The 12,851-nt window shown below is 34.8% G+C and overlaps 1 pseudogene across 2 annotated transcripts; it reads left to right on the forward strand.

Annotated features, from left to right (window-relative positions):
• Positions 1 to 2,825: 2,825 nt before the first annotated feature.
• LOC149541583 (pentatricopeptide repeat-containing protein At1g08070, chloroplastic pseudogene) lies at positions 2,826 to 5,296 on the forward strand (annotated as a pseudogene). 2 transcript variants are annotated; one of them, XR_016355353.1, is made up of 2 exons: positions 2,958 to 3,073; positions 3,171 to 5,296. The product of XR_016355353.1 is annotated as a pentatricopeptide repeat-containing protein At1g08070, chloroplastic pseudogene, transcript variant X2 (transcript). The 2 variants fall into 2 exon arrangements; XR_016355352.1 differs by having other exon boundaries at positions 2,826 to 5,296.
• Positions 5,297 to 12,851: the final 7,555 nt, after the last annotated feature.

A 12,851-nucleotide genomic window follows, 5' to 3' on the forward strand; every position in this document is an offset into this window, starting at 1 on the left:
TCCTTGCATGGGGACTATGAGAGGTACAAGGTCTTGCATGCACAGGCCCCACGATGTGCTCCATATTTTGGGAAAAAAAAAAAAAAAAATCCCTAGAAAAGCACATGCAAGGGCTTTTTTAATAAAAAAGTTCTTTCCTTTTATTTTGATTGATTTTTTTTTAATGAAAAATTTTATTGCCAATAAATATGCTTTAAATTTTTTTTTTGAAAAATAAATATCCCTGCATCATTTTTTGTGCCTAGGTCGTACAGACTGGGTGCAATTTATTTTGCCTCAAATTGCAACTTTATTCAAATGGGACAAATCTTAATGGAAATTGGCATTTTGGGCACTTTGAGCTCAACGGTGATGTTTGTTTGGGCTCAAAGTGACCCAAAATGAACCTCCTTCCCCCCAGAAGATCCAATACAAAATCCTCTACATAAATCAGATATGAAAACCAAGTCAAAATCTCTCATGAAGAGAACAGGGAAATGAAAGTCTAGAACTTTGCTACCATGTTGAAGTTGAGAAAAGCTCAACCTACAACTCCCAAGAATCACTTGCATGCAAACATGTACCACTGAAAGAGGGGAGCAAAACTATAGAGGCTCAAATTCAGAGATCTATAATAGAGGAGACATTCTTGATGCGCAAAAGAGAAATTGATATTTAATCAAAAATATTAGTTACAAAGAGAGATCAATCCTTATAAAAGAGATTAAAACCCTAATAGGAAACTAACCTAGGTTACATGATAATAATTATAATAGAATTAATTATTATATGCCTAAAGTTTAGCTTAAGCAAACTAGAGATAATAAAACAATTCCTTATTACTCTAACATGATCAAATCCTCAACTTATGCCACTTTACAATAACAAGGCATGCAAATCAGAGACATCAGATTCTACGTGCTTGTTCTAATATGATGTAAACCATGCTTAGATACCATTTGATGTAGTCAAGGAAAGAGAATCCCTAAGAGAGACATCTAAACTTGCAGCTACATCATCCATAATAGAAATGCCCAAACTAACTAACAAGCAATCAACATTAATGAATAAAACTCACTAGATTATTGTTAAATTGGCTTGCAAGTGCAAATATTACATCATTGTTGCCAATAGACAACTGCAACCAGGCATATACCTTTGCAATTGTTAATCCCTTAAAACTATGATACTTTAACACACTCAATTTACTAAATCTCTCCATATCCTCTAACCACCTAGCACTCTTGCCATCTAGCACTACTCAAACAAGGACTACTCTACTACTTATATACAAGATGGCCAACCAAAAGTCATTTTATTCAATTATTAATCTCTAAGACAAAAGAAATGTATTACATAGATAGGTCATTATCCAAATCCATAAGAACTACCCCAAATAGACACATTGTGCCATTTGAACATACAAGAAGGTCAATCAAACATATTACAACATAGAACAATGCGCTATTAATCATTGTATGTCAGAAATATTCATTGCAAGCCGCAATTTTCCACCCTAACCATTAGAACAAGAAATTCATATAGAATTGAACCAATCTTAAAAATAAATTCATCAAGAAACACCAGAACAAGGTGTGAATCTAGAAATAGGATCCTCATGATGTCTAAGCCATGCCATAAGGATTGCATAAGAAAATGATTCAACAACATAAAACAACATAAAAAAATTGTCCAAATGAACATTAAAAAGCTAAACCAAAAGAAAAAAAATTGGGTGATGCAAGATTGTCGACAACCCAATGATGTGACTGCATCATGAAAACAATAAAATTTAATGATCTTCAATTACCGTTTCAAATGCATGTCTTTTACATAAAAAGTGGGGAGAAGTTTTTTGTAAATTTTCTTACCCTGAAATGATTGTAAAATGTAAAAATTTACTCACCTAAAATAATATATCTCATCAATTCATTCATCTATCATATACTAACCAATTTTATTGGAATCTCAAATCTTTAATAATAAATATGCATCCCCACTTATTGATCAGCAAAATGCTCCATAAACAACAATTTGGGATAGTTTTCAATACATCCCTAAAATTACATAAACTTATAATATTCTTTTAATTATATTGAGTATTAAGCATAATATTTTCCCTTTTCTAACTTAATACATTTCAAATGATAAACTCAAATCAAACATGTTTCAATCATTAAACTCATACTTTAATCCACAAAACATTACTAATGAAAGCTATGTCTATGGGATATTTTTAGAAAGAAAACTATGAATACTCTATCAACATTGAAAAATTAAGAAGTTTTGTTTCAATTGCAGTTGGATCCTATAAGTGGATGCCCAAAATCTCAAATGGTAAACTTAAATCAAATGATCTATTTCAAGTATTACAATCATACTTAAATATATAGAGTGATAATATATGTAAGCTTTCACCATGAGATATTTTAGAAAAGCAAACTAACAATCTATTAAAATAGAAAGACTAAGAGGTTTTGTCCTAGTTGAAGCAAATATCTATAAATGATTGTGTAACTGATTTGAAGCTACATTTGTAGTTCGATCTTTATAAATGAATGCATAATTGATTTGAAGCTATATTTGTAGTTGAATCTTTATAGATAAATGTATAATTGATTTGAAACTATGATCTTTGTTGAAACATTACTCTACAAATAACATTCGCAACATTTGCTAAATAGAGTACCAATTTGCTAGACATTCCAAACATCTTCAGCATTCCCATTATGCGCCGAAGTATGATTGACAATAATAATAAATATTAATTTAGAAAGTGAATAATAGTAAGTATTATTATTTTAACTTAGATAAATAAATTAACATAAATTCCCTTTTGAGGATGAAGACACTCGCAGTATTTGATTGTCACTGTATGAGAAGCAGAATGATCAACACTTCGTTGATTTCAGTTATAATCATACATTGCCGATGCCATACACGGCCAATCTCAATCTCAATTTCAAGGCATTGAGTAGAGGGGATCGGTTGAAAGAGGCGCTCCACATTCTCCTCACCACACATAACCCGCCTGTAGGTTTTACATATTTTGAACTGTCGGATGCTTGCGTTTACAAGAAATCCCTTTCAGATGGTAAGAAAATCCACTCCCACATCACCCATATGGGTTTTGGTTTTGCTACAGCCACAGTGTTCCAAAATAAGCTTATCAACATGTATGTCAAGTGCAGTAGCTTGGTGTATGCGCGCAGAGTGTTCGACGAAATCATGGAACCAGATGTCATCTCGTGGAATATCATAATTGCAGGTAACAGAAGATTTGGGTATCCTCAAGAGGCATTGCTTTTGTTTCATCAAATGCAACATACAGGCGTTCAACCCGATCATTTTACCTTTTCCACCGTACTCCCAGTCTGTGCCAAATTAAGAGCTTTGGAAGAGGGCATGGACATTCACCAGAGCATAATGGAAAGGGGGATTTTATCAGATGTAGTTACAAATGCCCTAGTTGATATGTATGCAAAATGTGGAAGAATAAGAGAAGCACGTGAACTGTTTGACAAAATGCCTGAAAAGAATATGGTCTTGTCGACTGCAATGGTTATGGGTTATGCACAAAATGGTGATCTTGAGGAGGCATTAACGCTTTTCCGAGAAATGCCGCAAAAAGATGTGGTCTCATGGAATGCGATGATTGCAGGATATGCGCATAATGGGTTTGTGGATATGGCTTTAGAAATTTGGAAGCGAATGAAATTGGATGGAGTGAAGCCAGACTCCTCGACCTTTGCCAGCTTACTCCCAGCCTGTGGCAAAGTAGGAGCTCTGAAACAGGGCATGAACATCCATCAAAGTATAGTTGAAGGCGGTTTTTTGTCAGACGGGGTAGTTGCAAATGCCCTGTTAGATATGTATACAAAATGTGGCAGTATTGAGATGGCACGTGAACTTTTTGACAAAATGTGTCAAAGAGATGTAGTTTCTTGGACTACAATCGTTGCGGGTTATGTACAAATTGGTGACCTTGAGGAGGCTTTAAGGCTTTTCAAAGAAATGCCTCAAAGAAATGTGATCTCGTGGAATACAATAATCGCAGGATATACACAGAATGGGTTGGTTGAGAAGGCGTTGGATGCTTATAAGCAAATGCAACTGGCAGGTGTAAAGCCAATTTCCACAACCTTTGTAAGCATGCTGCCAGCCTGTGCCAAAATGGGAGCTTTAGAACAGGGTATACAAATCCATCAAACCATAATTGAAAGTGGGTTTGCGTCAGATGTAGTAGTTGCAAGCTCCCTGGTAGACATGTATGCGAAGTGTGGAAACATACGCATAGCAAACAAATTGTTTGAGAAAATGCCTCAAAAAGATGTGGTCTCATGGAATGCAATAATTGTAGGTCACGCACAAAATGGATTTTCCAAAGGAGCTCTCAAACTCTTTGAACGAATGAAGCGCTCTGGAACAGATCCTGATCATGTAAGCTTCTTCTGTGTTTTCATAGCATGCATCCATGCAGGTTTAGTGGATGAGGGCTTTGAATACTTCAACGCCATGATTGACTCTTACAACATCATGCCTACATTTGATCATTATGTGTGCATGGTTGACCTTCTTGGCCGTGCTGGGTATCTTGATGAAACTTTAAACTTTATCATTAAAATGCCTATAAAACCTATGGTGGTTGTGTGGACGTCTTTGCTTGGTGCCTGTAGATCACATAAGAATACAAAGTTGGGAGTTTTTACAGCGAATCTTATATTTGAGCTGGATTCTAGATATCCTGCAACTTATGTTCTTCTAGCAAATATCTATGCAGAAATGGGCAAACGGAGTGAGGTTCAAATGGTAAGACAATTAATGAAAGAAAGAGGAATTAAAAAGATACCCGGATGTAGTTGGATAGAAGACCAGAGAATGGTACATGCTTTTTGTGTGGGAGACATATCACACCCACAGACACAAGAGATATATGCAAAGTTGGATGAACTGTCTTGGGAGATGAAGGCAGCAGGATATTTTCCAAATCCGAGACTTGTACTGAATGATGTGGAGGACGAGGAAAAAGAACTATTTCTCTGTCACCATAGCGAGAAGCTGGCAATTGCTTTTGGATTGTTAAACACACCCCCTGGAACAACCATTAGAGTCGTGAAGAATCTTCGAGTATGTACTGACTGTCACACTGCAACCAAGTTTATCTCCACTATTGTTGGAAGACAAATTGTTGTGAGGGATGCCAATCGGTACCATCATTTTAAACAAGGACAGTGTTCTTGTGGAGATTACTGGTGATGCTCAGTTGAGCAATTTCTAAACATAGGTTTTCTATTGATTCTATTTTCATTACGTGTTATTTGATGTGTTTGGAGAGCTAGAGCAGTTAAACTATCGAACAGCAAATTAAAATAGATTCAGAAGAAAACAATACAAATATCCACCTTCAAACAGAGTAATAATATTACTAATCATTATCAAAAAATTAAAATTAAAAATATCCAGTCTGCACTCTCATATTTATACAAATGTTCAACTCTTCGAATATGAAAAGACGGGCATGAAACGAACTCTTACTTCGCATTCATAACAAATCTCCCACTTAGAAGTCCAACAAATAGCATTAAAAACAAAGATATTCCCTTTACTTTGCTAGTAATCTAATTTTTAATCAAACTGGAGAAACTTTGCAACTTGAGCCTGTCTAAATCTTGCTCAAATACTTCTGATAAGGCGTTTCCATTTCAAGTCATAGTCAATAATTATTTCGTCAACATTGTCTTCCCCTATTTGAAAGTCATCCAAAATAGAAAACACTCCGAGTTTCACAGGCCTGTCTCTTGGCCCAACTTTTTCAGTATCATCCACAAAACCCTTTATCAGTTGTAAACAACTCTGGCTTGACACTATAATCTTCTCTACTGACCTCCTTATTTCCAACATACTCATCATCCACCTTTGCCAGACCCCACTTAAGTTCTTGAAATCACCATTCATAATAACCAGCATATCCCCCTTCGTAAAATACCTCTATTTCTTGCTGCCAGCAACAGCAGCAGCCATGTCAAACTCTACATTACTGTTGCCTTTCGAAACAGCCGAAGCAATCAACTTTTCTTCTCCATAATTGTAGAGTTGAATTGACATTTTCCTTAGCGCTTTTCTAACTGGGTCATCTCCGTCCAGTTCCACTAAATAGTTAAAGCTCAAATAATTCTTCATTTTGTCAATTCCATTGCCATTGATCAAACCGAGCACCCTGTTTACACTTTCCTTGGATAACCGACAGTACCTGTCTTCCCATATCAGCATCAAGTTATCCTATCCGTCATCCTCCCAGCTCGCGGGCTCTCCTGCACAGAAAATTTCAGTATCTAGTGAAACGACAGAATATTCCCGAGGGTCTGTCTCAATTACCTTAAACTCTACACTACGCATTCCACCTCTTATACGAAAAAAATCTCCTCGTCTCAATGGACAATGGGCTTCCAAAACGCTGTCTTTAGCACCCTCGACACTTTCTAACACTACCAAAGCCAAACACTGCTGCAATTCTGCAGGTGTCTCACTCACCCTAACTTCACCTACTTCACATGCCTTGTTCACCATTACAAACACCTCCACAGAACGCTCTCTCTCCTATTGCTTCACACGGAGTTTCTGTGGAAACCTCCCAACATAGTCCAGGCGCAAACAAATTTTGATGAGCAGGGTCTTTGTTAATGGTTAGCTTCAAATATTTATCAGTTTCCACTAGTTTTGTTTTGAGCTGAAACACAATATTCCACCACCTAACACCAACCGTCAGCGGCGCTCTCTTTGGAGCATCCCAAACCACAATGCTATATGACCGTGGTGCCACATTTGTTATTTGTTTAACATGTTCAGTAACCACTGTTATGTGAACATCAACTTGACTTCCAATCCTAAAATCAACACAACGAAGCCATGGCACTTGACTCCCCTGACTGCCATTATACCAACGAACCTTCGCAGCTGTTGCCAAAACTGGGGAAATACTCTCCAACGACCTTCCAAATATTGCCAATGCCATAATTCATGCTTTACTTCCAGACCAGATCTCTTTTGCGGTATGGTTTTTACTCCATCCAAATCTGCTAATACTCTGCAAACGAGCGCCCCAGCTTCTACTCCTGACTCTAGAAATTGATGGGAAATGAGAGCACCCCAGAAAGTCATCTGAGATCAGATCTAGAATAGTTCTTTTGCAAATACAAGTGCATCTATGCCATAAAAGCGAAAACAGACATAGTTGATTTTCCACAATTAAAACTTTAAAGGAAAGTGATTTCAGTTTACCAATCTAACTAAATTTCAGCAGCATTATGACATACAGAGTATTATTCTACAATCATGAAACTAGAGGAATGAGATAGAATAGAGAACACAGATATACGTGTGGAAAACCTTTTCAGGTAAAAACCCCACCTTACAAACCATCAAGCTAATGTATTATTCAGCAACAAGTTACAATACATTTTCAGCCTCTACATGGAGATTTACATCTTGCTTCATTCTAGAGAAAATTCGGCAGCATAACCTTGTGCAAATAACTTCTCATCTCTCTTTTTATTCTCTACAACAATGTTTTGTACTTATAGAGTTTTCATACAAGAAGTAGCAGTTTCTAAAGCGTTTACATTCAATGCATCTACAAATTATTTTATAAATTTCATTATGCACAACCCTTGCATAAAACAAAACATAAGAGAATAAATCACCAAAAACCAGAAGCTTTATGTTTTTCTACTCCAAGTTTTTTCTTGTGGAAGAATCCAGCTTCATTTAGCAACTTTCCAAGAAAACACAAATAAAGCAATAAATTGCGGTAAGGCTAAGTCACCTTATCCCAACAAAAATGAGTCCAGCTACCACCGCTCTGTATATATTGTATTGATTGGTAACAAAATTTGGACATATACAATCCCTATCCCATATTATTCTTTTACTAGACTGTTTTAACTTTGACTACTTTAGAACTATTCAAATTCCCCAAACTAGAGTCATTCAACTTCTGTGAAAACTAATGAACAAGATGCCCATTTGCAAAGGTGAAGCACTCTTCACTTCTATCGTCAATTTTGTTAGCCTTCTTGGTTGCTTCTTCATGCTCTTTGTCTGACAATTCCTTTTTTGCAGTTATCAAGGTCCTTTTCCCACTTTGGTGCGACTTACATCTAAGATTGCTAAATTAATAGCAAAAATGAATGCCAATTCTTTTTTATTACAACTGAATCTCTTCAAAGAAGATTCTACTCTATTGTCAGGCCTTCTCAAGTTCTCAGCCTCTTCCTTAGGTTCATCTTCGCTAGCCCGATTCCAGACTGCATCCTCCTCATCTCGGGAATGAATGAATGAAAGATTTTTTATGAGGTCCACGAGGCCATAAGCCTAAGGGACCCACAAAAACTCTTAGTCAGTCTGATGTGATTTCTCTAGCCTGTCTCTTTTTTTGTGAATCTACATAAGTAAAATGGCCCCCTAGAGGAGTCTTGATCCTTCGAAAAGGTCTTTTATGATGTTCACTTTTAACGTTTCTTTGTGTTGGTTGTGAATATCTTCGTATGCTATACAATTTTTTTAGATAGTGTCACTCTATTTCTGTCACACCCTTGTTGCAAAATTCTATCCTCCCACTCTTCCTTGGGGACCTTCCATCTACCAGTTTCACATCTCAAACGATAGGAACTAGATCTTAATTGAGCAATAAGGATTTTTTTCTTTCCTTTGATCTTGGCTACTAAAATATTCTTTTTCATCAAGTTCATACGTGGGATTAAATTCTTTGACATAATAGGCTTTTTTTCTACCTAATTGGTTTAACCGCATGATAGATCTGATTTTTCATATCACTCATAGGAGGCAAACTCCACATCTTGAAAGGTCGCCTTCACAGTCTAACCCTCACTAATTAACAAATGCTTCAAACCTTCTCTGATACGGGAGTCCTCGTTTTTCCCACCATTCCACCAATGTACATGATGCTTGTTCAAAGCTAAAGACTTTATGTACAACTGATTTTATGTACCTCTCAAATCAACAGTAGCATAGGATATATTAGACACCCAATTCTCATACAAAATCCCTACTAGTTCCTTCTCTTTATCATACAATGGTCACCATAAATCTTCTATACATAAATAGTTCTTTATTTGCATCTTCCAAAACTTATAGATACAACCAATAATTTTCTCGATCTTTTCTTATTCAAATGTCATTTCTCTTACTCAAGCTTGAGTCTCTCTTGCTAGACACAATCAAGTACAACCTACTTTAATACCAATTGTTAAAATATCGAACATCAAATTAAAATAGAGATTCAAAAAAGACAACACAAATAACCACCTTCAAACAATGTAATAATATTATTAATTACTATCAAGGGAAAAAAAAAATACATCCAATCTACACTCATATTTATACAAATGTTCAGTTCTTCGAATATAAAGAGACAAGAATGAAACTAACAGATGGAAGAATCCAATCGTCATGACTCTTAGACTTTACATTCATAACAATTAACTTCGTAAAATCAGAATTAGAATGTGCATTGTGTATAGCTACCTATATATGCTAAAGGGTATTTGTTAAAAGCCAATTTGGTGACTTTGAAATGCTTCAAGGAAACCTGCACATGTCTGGAAAGAAAAGTTTGAGGAGATAATGAAGAATAGGAAAGGAAAATGGAGAGAAGATGCTTAGCCAACATGAAATGTTACAGACAAAGACTTAAAATTCAAAGATTGGACACGATTTGAAGAATATCTATTGTATTATTCTTTTTGCAAAATGGTCATGGTGTAACCACAAATATCACAAATGTACCTGTTAACCACAAATACCACAAATGTACCTATTACTACAATTATTGACATATATTACAGGCAGGTGCATTATGGGGGACTGCAGACACGACCTTTCTTTTATTTTAACTAATTGTATTATTTTGTAATCACATTAAATTAAATTGTCAAATATTTTGATGTTCTTATTAGCTTGAGGTTTTGGGTAGTTCCCCATTGTCTCAGGTTTGAATCTATTCTATCATTTAAGAGGTGGAACAATTAGTGAGCCATTGATTTCACTTGTGTGAGACTAGTCTCTCCCTAGCTTGCATAGGTACCCAAGATATGGACTATTGGTCATTGCCGCTAGATACCTACCTTGCAGCAAAAAGAATTAAAAAGTGTACCTATACTTTATGGAGATGTTTAATATCAAAGAAATTAAATATTTTATAAATAACATATGTCAATTAAATGAATATAAATAATAAATGAAAGTTAGTTTGGATTACATTTAAAGTTCATTTGTAAAGCCAACATGTTATATTTTAAAATTATATGAAAATAATTGATGTACTTGATTTTAGGAACACTAGAATAAGAGAGGCGAGCCAATATTGAGATATATTTGTAACACATACAATAATTGATCTTCTTAGTCTAGAATATGGCTTGATCTTTACATAGAGTCAAACAATTCAAATCCAGGATCTTGAAAGATAGCAAAGGTGCAAAAAGGTACTTCATAACACCAACCTAGCAGGGGAGATCTAACGCAAACTTTCAATGTCCAAAAGACATGCAAATGACATATATATGTCTCGAAATAACTCCCCATACAAACCTCCTATGTCGTGCACCTAAATTTACTATTTTGAACTGTGATAGGTGCTCATATGTATCTTACAACTGCCATAGGAATGTGTCTTTAATATTATCATAATTTACAACTTACAATTAAAAGAGAATCTATTATAAATATTGTCATAACTTATAACTTACAATTCTAAAGGAATCCTTCATGAACTGACTATGAATTGCATATCTTCTTACAAATCATCCTAATCCAAATTGGGCACCCACCTTCTCCATGCAAAAGGCATCTTTTGCCACTTGCCCAATTCAACATCGAATTTGTCATAGGTTGGCACTTGTCAAGATCCTCAAAATGGGGTTTGTACCTCCACACATGTGACATATGTATCATACAATCATTGCCAAGTAGGATGCCACCAAGTCTATGGGTCCCATCAAGCAATTAATTAATTTTGTAAATGTTGAGAAACCTTAGTCCCTAAGACCCTAAGGTTTTAACCTAGGCATTGCTCTCTTGATTTGATTTGTGAAAATCAACTTAGCCATGTAGGAATATACAAATATAATGTATCTACATACATTCATTTGTCTCCCTTATGTTGAATCTACATGAAATGTTTGCAAACACATTTGTGGAGATTTTGAAATCTCTAGGTTAAAGTTCTTATTGGTTTATCTCTTGGATGGATCAAAATTAACATTCTAAGCAAAAAATTATGAACAATAGTCACATGCACATAGAAGGCTTGTATGACTTAGATGCTATGTGTTCTTTGTAAGTTTTAAATGCAAACATTCCTAGAATTATTTCTCCTTATTTGACCATGTATTTTGTTTATAGTATTAAGTGCTCATTATATATCTTTAAATATCAAAGGCATATCAATAATTGAACAATATGAGTATGAAATTAACCTACAAAAACTAGTTAAAAGAGATAGAAAAGAGGGAACTCAAATAATGAAGTTTTGAAATTCAGGTTCAATCCTGAGTAATAAAAGTGAACTAAGTAGAGAAGATAATCAAATTAAAATAGTTGGTGTGAATATATGGGTGCAATAAGTGGATAATAAATTAGAAACTTATCTAAATGAGAGAACATATGGAAAAGTAAGGATTAGGGTATGTGCCAAAATTGGCACAAGAGACTATCATTTGTTAAAATATGCTTGCATTAAGATGTTCTATCAAAATGAACCCAAAATTAAATAGGAATTGACAAGGTAATGCGAATTGCACCTTTACATTTTTCCCATGGTTTTAATTACATGTCAATCTTGAAAGAGAACTTGCGACCACATACTTTGAATTTCCACATACCCAAAATGAGAAATCTATGTAGACAAGTATTCAAAACCCACGTGCAAGAGAATGAACAACATACTATAAAAAGATACAACAACATATGTGTTGGGAAAACTTTCAATAGGAAAAAATCAAACCTTCAAAAGCACTCATGCTCAATATATTCTTCAATAATAAAACACTAAATTAAATATTCAAAGCCTTCACGACCACCTCTGAAAATATCAAGCCTTGACAATGTAGCATGGATGTATACATCCCGTACTATGCTTCACATATGTACTCTTCAGAAGAAGACTCAAAACCCTAAGTATCCAAATGTAGACAATTACTCTTGGATTCACTTTTACATAAATATGCTCATACGAAACCACCAAATGGTATTCTGTAAAACCATGATATTACAAAACAATTGATGCATTATTTAATATTGGTTACTAAGTTTTCACTTTATTAGTATTTCTCTAATGTTAAGTTAAATAGAGTTTCTCAATGTGAGACCTCACAATAAGTATATTTCTTTATGTTACATACAACACAAAGTGACCACATCAATGTTCAACTAGTGATATATGTGCTTCTAGGTCTCCATTTGTGAATCATAGACATAATAATCAACAAAACATTATAAATACTATGTGAAGTCTACAACATTTGATTCATAACATTCTTCATTGCATAATGGGTACCAAGTAACCTTAGATATGAACAAAGGAACAATCCATGTAGACATATAGACCATCAACAAATAAAAGTGCTCTATGACCTCCATCAAGATTCTTGGAGCATGAAAAAGGTGACCACCATCCGAAGCATGAATGCTCTTATCTTTTGTCATGTTCCCATGTAGCAAGGTATTTTTTAGTGGCTAATATTTGTAAATTGGCTAATTTTAGAAATTTTTTACTAGTAATTTGGCTAATAATTTAAGATTTAGTACAACCTAAATTGCCACATTTTTATTAAATTTAGTTCTAAAATATTTAA

The sequence above is a fragment of the Cupressus sempervirens genome, chromosome 8, assembly GCF_028749045.1.
Source record: "Cupressus sempervirens isolate cs-2001-9-10 chromosome 8, ASM2874904v1, whole genome shotgun sequence".
Lineage (NCBI taxonomy): Eukaryota > Viridiplantae > Streptophyta > Pinopsida > Cupressales > Cupressaceae > Cupressus > Cupressus sempervirens.